Genomic DNA, 7,803 nt, shown 5'->3' on the forward strand with positions numbered 1-7,803 from the left:
ACACACACACAAAGACAGGCAGTTATGGAAAAAAATGAGAAAGACAGAAATGCTTAGAAAAAATGACGCTCAGCTCAAGAGCCGATGTCTCAGTGAAGGATCACAGGTGTGACTTGTGCAGAGACAAAGACAGAAGAGAAACCTAGACGATGGGAGAGGAAGAGAGACCGAGGAAGAGGAAGGGAGGGAGAGATGCTTCTGTTTGCTTCTGTTGTCAGGAGAATTGAAAAAAGAGGAAGGATGTGTCCATTACAGGCAAGACTGTCCTCCTGGTGCTATGGGAAACCAGGCTGTTACCATGAACCGCCTGTGCATAATATGCCAATGTTACCACTCAAACATGCACACACATTTTAATGTATGTGCTAACACAAACACGTGTACAGTAGTATATACTTGCACATGCACTTACAAATAGGCACTAGTTAAGATGTTCACACACATACCACAGATCCATTAACATTATGTATATGTGTCTACTTAGTTTAGAAGAGCACAAAGACAGGCACACACACACACACACACACACTCACTCATACAGCTCTAACACAGATGGATATACGCCATGACTATTAGCAGCTCTGGATTTACAGTGGCCCGTCAGCCTTCAGTTTTTAATGCCACGTGGGGCCTGTTTTACAGCTCTGCCCCAGGGCCCCAATCGGCTTTCAATTAGCAGGTGAGCTGCAGCCCTATTCCCAATCAATAGTCCAGCACAGGAAGGCTGGAGGCACCCTGGGGCCCCCAGCTTGCAGAGAAGAGAGGGAGGGTTGGAAGGGAGGGGAGCTGGCAAGAAAGACTTAGATGGAATCATGCCATGCTACAGGGCAGGAGGGCTTTTTGAGAGGTGCCTGTCACTTCCTGTCTTCCTCTCTCATACAAATACACATAGCCAGACATGCATCAAGACACAATTTCTCTGCAAATTCAGTGGTCAAATTGTACTTTTTTGCACATCGTTGGCAACTGTGAAAGAGGAAGCTTTGTATCAGTCCAAACTAAGAAATTAAAAGTGTGTTTAGATGTGTCTAAAGAAGGAAATCTGAATAAAGAAATACTCTGAATCTACAGTTAAATTCTAAATTGGATTTAAATGGATTCATTTGTATAACAATTGCACTTCTACCCGACACATACATGCAATTTATTGAAAATTATTTGCAATGAATCACAACAACTCTGGACTAGAGTCTGGGTAGGCTGTCAGTTCACTTTTACTTCACATTCCAATGTCGTGTGAGAAGCGTCCACCACTATTTAGTCTGGAGGAAGTTGTAAGACTGTGTGAAAGCAGTCTGATACAAGTCGATGAGTCAGTGACCTCAGTATTGTCATCAAGTAGGAGTTAGTCCTGTTAGCTGTTGTTAGCTAGTGTTAGTGAAAGTTTTTTTTGAAGTGGACACTTAGCAAATAAACTGTCATACGAAGTGAGAATGTAATCAAACCATTTATCAGAGCAAAATGTGACTTTTAGGACACTCAAGCCTAACATTAGCTGGCATAATATTAGCTTATAACCAGCTGTTGTTGTCGATTAGCTGGCTCATTGTCAGCTGTCCAGATACAGAAGGGTTGCATGTTTAATCTGCTGACAATAAGTAATATCAGGAATAAATAAGCATGCTTCTACACATTTGCGTACGTTAGTGCTATGATTTCAGTTTAGGAGATGATATTTAACCTGAGGAGGATGTTTACGTTGTTTTATAAGACTGTTGCTGGTGGTGTCAGATCATTTAACATAATGGTGATTAATACTGGAGGGGTCCTAGTATTCCAGTGCTCTAACAGATACTAGAATAGCCACAGCCTTAGAACAATCTGTCTTTAATGTGTTCCTCAAAACAAGAGACAGTCTTCAAAGAAAGCAATTACTCTGCCTATTTCAAAGAAAACATCAGTTAATACAAGAAAGCACTTGAAAGTGAGTCTGTTGCATTAGACACAAGTGAATTAGTGTCACGTGCTGTTTTAGTGTGTAAGATGACTGCTTTAAGCAAAGATAATAGAATGAAATAATACAAGATGGACATTTTGGCAGCATATCTCTTATCACAGGATCTAAAAACTCGTACTTCTTTCCAGGAACGTCAATAAGACCAAAATGACTTTAAGTCAAACATAGCTGATAAACTGCCTGACAAGAGCACTGCAATCTGCACACTTTGTGGTCTGGTCATTTAATGGTCCTGCACTGCAAGTTAAATTATTTATGACTATAGGACTGAATACAAATTAAGTGACTTATTAAAATGGGCATTTTTGCAGTGTGCACGCACACATAAACACATCCACAAATATGCATCAGTATGCATCCACAGCTGTCAAATCCACACTCTCATCAAGACTTGGTTCAGTCCAACTCCACAGAGAAGTGGAACCAAGTGAAACAAAATTGAGGGTTTTCAATTCTCACCCACCTCTCTTTGAAAGACCCAATGCATGGCAAAATAGCCAAGTCATTTTAATTAGATTCAAAGTGCACCCCATGCTTTGGTCCCTAACTCCAACACATTAAAAAGAAAAATCCCACTCCCTGTAGTGACAGTGGAGAGATGGGAGTATCTGCCAAAGCAACAAACATGGCAAAACATTGGCATTCACTGTATCACTGCAGAATTACATTTTTTACATCATGCTGCACTGATTGTCAGAAGAGGAACACCCATCAACTGATTTTCTGTCTGTATTCTCCTATTTATTTATTCATTCAGTCATTTATTTATTTCTCCTGTGTTTTTGGTAACCTTGTGGAAAAACTGGTAATAAAGGGAACGTGATGCAGGGCGGAGCAGCTAGAAGACTGGAAGGCACAACAGATGCAGAAGAAGAGGAGAACAAGTGGAGATGCTACAGCGTTACCAGAGTGACATGGGTGTCTTTGAAGGGGGCAGGGTGCTCAGCAGAAAGAGGAGAGGTGGGAGCGATAACCAGGTCCCATCCAACAACCTGCTCTTCTGTCTCTCTACCCGTGCCAATTTTATCCCAGGGGCGCGATGAGGGTCTTTGAAGGCATCCCAGCAGGAGCTATGTGATTGTGTGTGAGCATGTGTGGTTGTGCATTTCATATGTGAATAACATCATCAGTACAGATATGTATGAATGTTAGAGTACAGATGTGTGTACACGGTGTATGTATGTATGCACAGTTCTGTTCCCGTATATGTTTGTGCTTGTGTCCTGGCATGTGCAATGGTAGAGCAATCTGCTACAGTACATCTCACTCTGAGTAGTGGAGAGCCAGAGCTAGAGCTGCTGGAAGGCGGAGAGACAGGCAACTCTTCCCTCCACACATCTCTGTTCAAAGGCGCCATCAAAGTCTGGCAGAAATGTCAGTGCTGCAGGCAGGGGACCGGCCTCTGAATGTCAGTCCTTCTCAGGTCAACACCGAGAGCCAGCCTGCCTCACACAGACGTGGTGGGGTGGGAGGGGGTAAGAGCAGATGAAGATGAAAAGGAAAAAGCACGAGGACATTGATTACGGGAACATGATAAAATGAAGAAGAAAAACAGAGGGAAGAAAGTGATAAGAGACGAGACAGAGATTGGAGGACAAAGACAATAATGGAGAGGATAAGAGAACAAAATGTTGGGTTTGGTCATTTGTGGCAAGACTGAGTCTCTTCTGATCTATCAGTGTGTGTTTTTCTGGGTGCAGCAGGATGTCAAGTGACTTTAGGCCTGAGATTTAAGGGAGGCATTGAATGGGAGAAGTAATAGGGAAAGAAACAGAAAAGCAGTGCACACAACACAAAAACCATCCTTGCTTCTGCATGCATCCAAAATGCAGGAATGCCCTCAAAGAGACAGACATAATAGCAGACAGACACACACACGTGCACACACACACACACACACACCAAATACAATAGAGGGAGAGAGAAAGAGAGAGAGAGAAGTGCACTTATATAAAAGACATGCACAGTCATACACGCACACACTAGTGATTGTCCCAGTGCAGGCCATGAGGAGCCTGTCAGATTACAGGAGGGTAATTGAATGGTAACGGAGCAGACAACACATCTAGCACAGCCGGACTCCAGAGGCAGCCGCCACCATACCAGAGCTCAGGGGAAATTCAGGGCCCACTTAATAGTGAATTGGAGATGGGGCATTGTGTGTGTGTGTGTGTGTGTGTGTGTGTGTGAGAGAGAGAGAGAGAGAGAGAGTGAATGAGAGGGTGTGCTTAGTAGATGTGGCATAAAGGGAAAACACCCATGGCAGTGGTGGAAATGGTCAAAGAAAATTTGTAGAAGGCAGATTGAAGAAATTATACATGACATGCAAAACAAAAAATCGAGCCAGAGAAAGAAAGAAAGAACAAAAACCTGAGTGCCCTCTTGCCATTGACCATTTCAAAAAGAAAAAAAATCGACAAGTGAGCGTTGTGAGCGAATCAAAGAGGAGCACGTGCAGCACGAAGGTGTATACGTGTGTGTGTGTGCGTGAAAGAGCGAGATAAGCAGGTGACTTCTGTTGGTTGCCTCTCTCTATAGAGCCAGCCGCTGAGTAGAAACTAACAAGTAACTTCACTCTAGTGAGAAACACCGTACAGGGAAGGACACGGAGAAGCAGATAGAAAGAATCAAAACGAAGAGCGAGATGCGTATGAACAAAAGGTAGAGAGAGAGAAAATTAAAGCATGGTGGAAGTGAGAAAGTAGACAGGAAAAGAGGAGAGAAAACAAGAAGGTCTGCTGGGTGTAAAGTTTCCCCTGGATATGATATGTGGATATGGGGATGTCATCAAGCCTGTGAAGTGGAAATAATAAAGAATTAGGATTGTCTCTGAAGACAGGGGAATTAATCCAAAATGAATTATGAAGGGGTGTTGGGGGGCAGGGGGAAAAAAATCAACATCAGCTATTTCCTTTTCCTCTGCTTCGAGGCAGATAGGGGGCGGTTTGCGCAAGTACTGTGAATCCCATAAAAATTAAATTAATAACAAAGGGAAAAAACACACACACACACACAAATAGAGGCGGGAAAATTAGTAGTACGGGGGTGGAGAGAGATAGTCGTACAGAGAGCAAGGGTACAGATGGAAAAAAAAAGACGAGAGAGATTTGAGGGAACTGAGGGTGGGCACTGTTGCTGCCAGATTGCACTGCTCTTTTGTTTCCCCCCATCTTTCTGGAAAGGGCTGCCAGTGTTAAAGAGGAGATGCTGCAGAGGCCATTGTAATAAATGCCACTTGTAAATTGCGGAGTGGAATTATACAGCGTGCAGATGGATCCATACGCCTGAACAAAACGTGGCCAAAAAACCGGGAGCGATAATTAAGACGTAGGGGGTGAATGACAGAGCCATTTGTGACGACGGAATATGGCGTCTCCTAGCTCTCTGGGAAACAGAAGGGCTCGGAGAGGCTTGGTGTCACAAAACATTACCCACACAGCTGTTGGCTTTATGAGCAGCAATGGTGTGCTCCTTTCCTCCCCTCTCCCACTCATCCTCATCTACACTCTATCTCTTTCTAATGCCACCCTCCCACCCACCCAACATGCTCACACACCCTTCTCCCGTTGGTGACCACACAGTGGTGCTAGTGTTTTACATTTTGTGATATAAATCCCCCCCCCCCCAAAAAAAGGGAAAAAGACAGGGACAATCACCATGCAATCAGCTTTTCATCCATTGTCACTCTGTTCTTCTTCTTCACCTCACACCACCATCCTTGGATCTATGTGAGACCAGACTTGTACCCCATCATTCATTCCCAGGCAAGAAGTAGAAAAGGCACTCCACAATGCACACAAATATAGAGTAATACCCAGGCTGAAAATTCGATAAAAAGCACTGACACTGACAGTGCTTGGTACTCTTTTGAATGGGAGTTTGGGTTTACTGGGGCTCTGGGCTGACTGTAAAGTAGGAAAATCGAATTCTGTTGTATTTCTTCTTTCTCTTTGTGTTTAAAAAAAAAGTGTTTGTATGCAATCCCTGCATTCACAGCATCCACACAAGTCCGTGCATGCTGCGCTGCTTGTAATGTACAAGAATCATATCCAGGCTTTGTTCATACTGTGGCTGATGCAATTCTCTTCAAAATCATTAAATACTGACTCTCTTGCAGTTCTGGGAACTCTCCACACCTGCTCAACAAGTGCAACCACACTGTCATGTGCTCAAATACCTCTTTTGCTTTGTGTCACTGCAAAAAAATGTTGCCATGTCTCTGCAAGAACACGACCAAGAGAAATTCCTGCACATTTATCCTACTTGGCCAATAAAGCGATTCTGATTCTGATGTGTCCCCCAAACTCTGCCCTCTAGTCTCTCTCTCCCTCGATCTTAAGTCTATCTATCTCTCTGCCTGGCTGGCCAACCTGTCTTCTGGTCTAGTCTACCTCTTTGTCTCTGTCCCAGGGGCCTCCACAGCGTGCAAAGTAGCCTGCGAAGTCTTAGCTCAAACGAGACCCCTTCGCGCCCCGTTAAACCACCGACCTTCTCTGTCACTCCTGTCGCCCGCTGCTGCCGACGACAGGAGCCTGAGCTGCAAGCTAAGAGACCCCGAGCTCAATAAAAGTGTGGGTGATTAAACAACTCCCTTTAATTGCTCCTTTTGTGCAGGAATCAAACGGTCACACTTATTACTGAGGCAAGAGAAAGGGAGGCTGGGAGCAGTCGTTTCCACTGAGGGCCAGACACCCTCAGTGACCCGCTGCCCTCCCGTCACTACTCCTTTATCTGACCAAACAACGACTGTGTAGTGTGTGTTTACCTATGTGTACGTACGTGTGTGTGTGTGTGTGTGTGTGTGTGTGTGTGTATGTGTGCGCGTGTGCTAATGCCCTATGTGTATTTACCCGTGTGTAAATTAAGTATGCAAAGAAACCCGCTGAAACAAAGGGAGAGCAGAATAGCACCAGAGCTCCCCTCAGTGGTCAAAGCTTAAACTACACACCAAATCCCCTCGGTTGGATCGAAGGGATTTGGAGTTGTGTGCCATCAGCCAGCTGGCTTTGGTAATGGGGGAGAAAGCCAAACCAGAGGACCATGTCCAACATGAGGGCCGGGTTTCAGAGATCATAGTAACACATGAACCATACACATCATCTGCAAGTCACACACATATATACAAATATCAGTACAAGGGCCCAACAACAGGCCCTGTCAAATGGGTCAGCTTACCAAGGGGAGGGGCCCAATTACCTTAGCCACAAATACACACATAAAGTGCCTTTCAAGGGTCCATGAGTGCTTCAGCTTCCCTATGATTATACCCACTTTCTACACACCCAGCACTTGTCGTACACATACAGCACATCCAGAGCCAAAACAGCCATCAGACTGGACTTTTGCAGCAAAGTAGCAATGTGCTGTTTTCAACTGGTTTGAAAGTAAAGAGCTTTCTGTGGTCAGAGAGAGCAAGCGAGACAGAGAGAGGGAGAACAGAGTGAGCATTTGGCTGATCAACAAATATTAGTGATCCTCTCTGAGAGGGAGGCATACCCTGCAATATTTCGAGGAGGAGAGATTAAATTTAAAAGAAATCAATAACAACTTGAATGAATTTATGATGCCCTGAATTGTAAACATTTAGATGTTGTAAGTACTTTTGCACAGGCATCTCTGTATACTGGTATATTGCACTACTATTTAAAAAAAACTAAATCCATTGTTTTTAAGAAGCAAAGTTAGTTTCAATGGTGGTGTTTAAGGTCAAAGACTTTGTTTCTAACGAAAAAGATACATAACGCGAAATTTAAGAAACGGGATCGTAGGTAGGCCTATGGCGAGAGATTCTGCAAAATATATGCCACTCAAGTGCCTATTCACTTCTGTTGTTTTTATATCAGCAT

Source organism: Perissodus microlepis, chromosome 1 (genome assembly GCF_051167445.1).
Source record: "Perissodus microlepis isolate ML-2025 ecotype Zambia chromosome 1, ASM5116744v1, whole genome shotgun sequence".
NCBI classification, from domain to species: Eukaryota; Metazoa; Chordata; class Actinopteri; order Cichliformes; family Cichlidae; genus Perissodus; species Perissodus microlepis.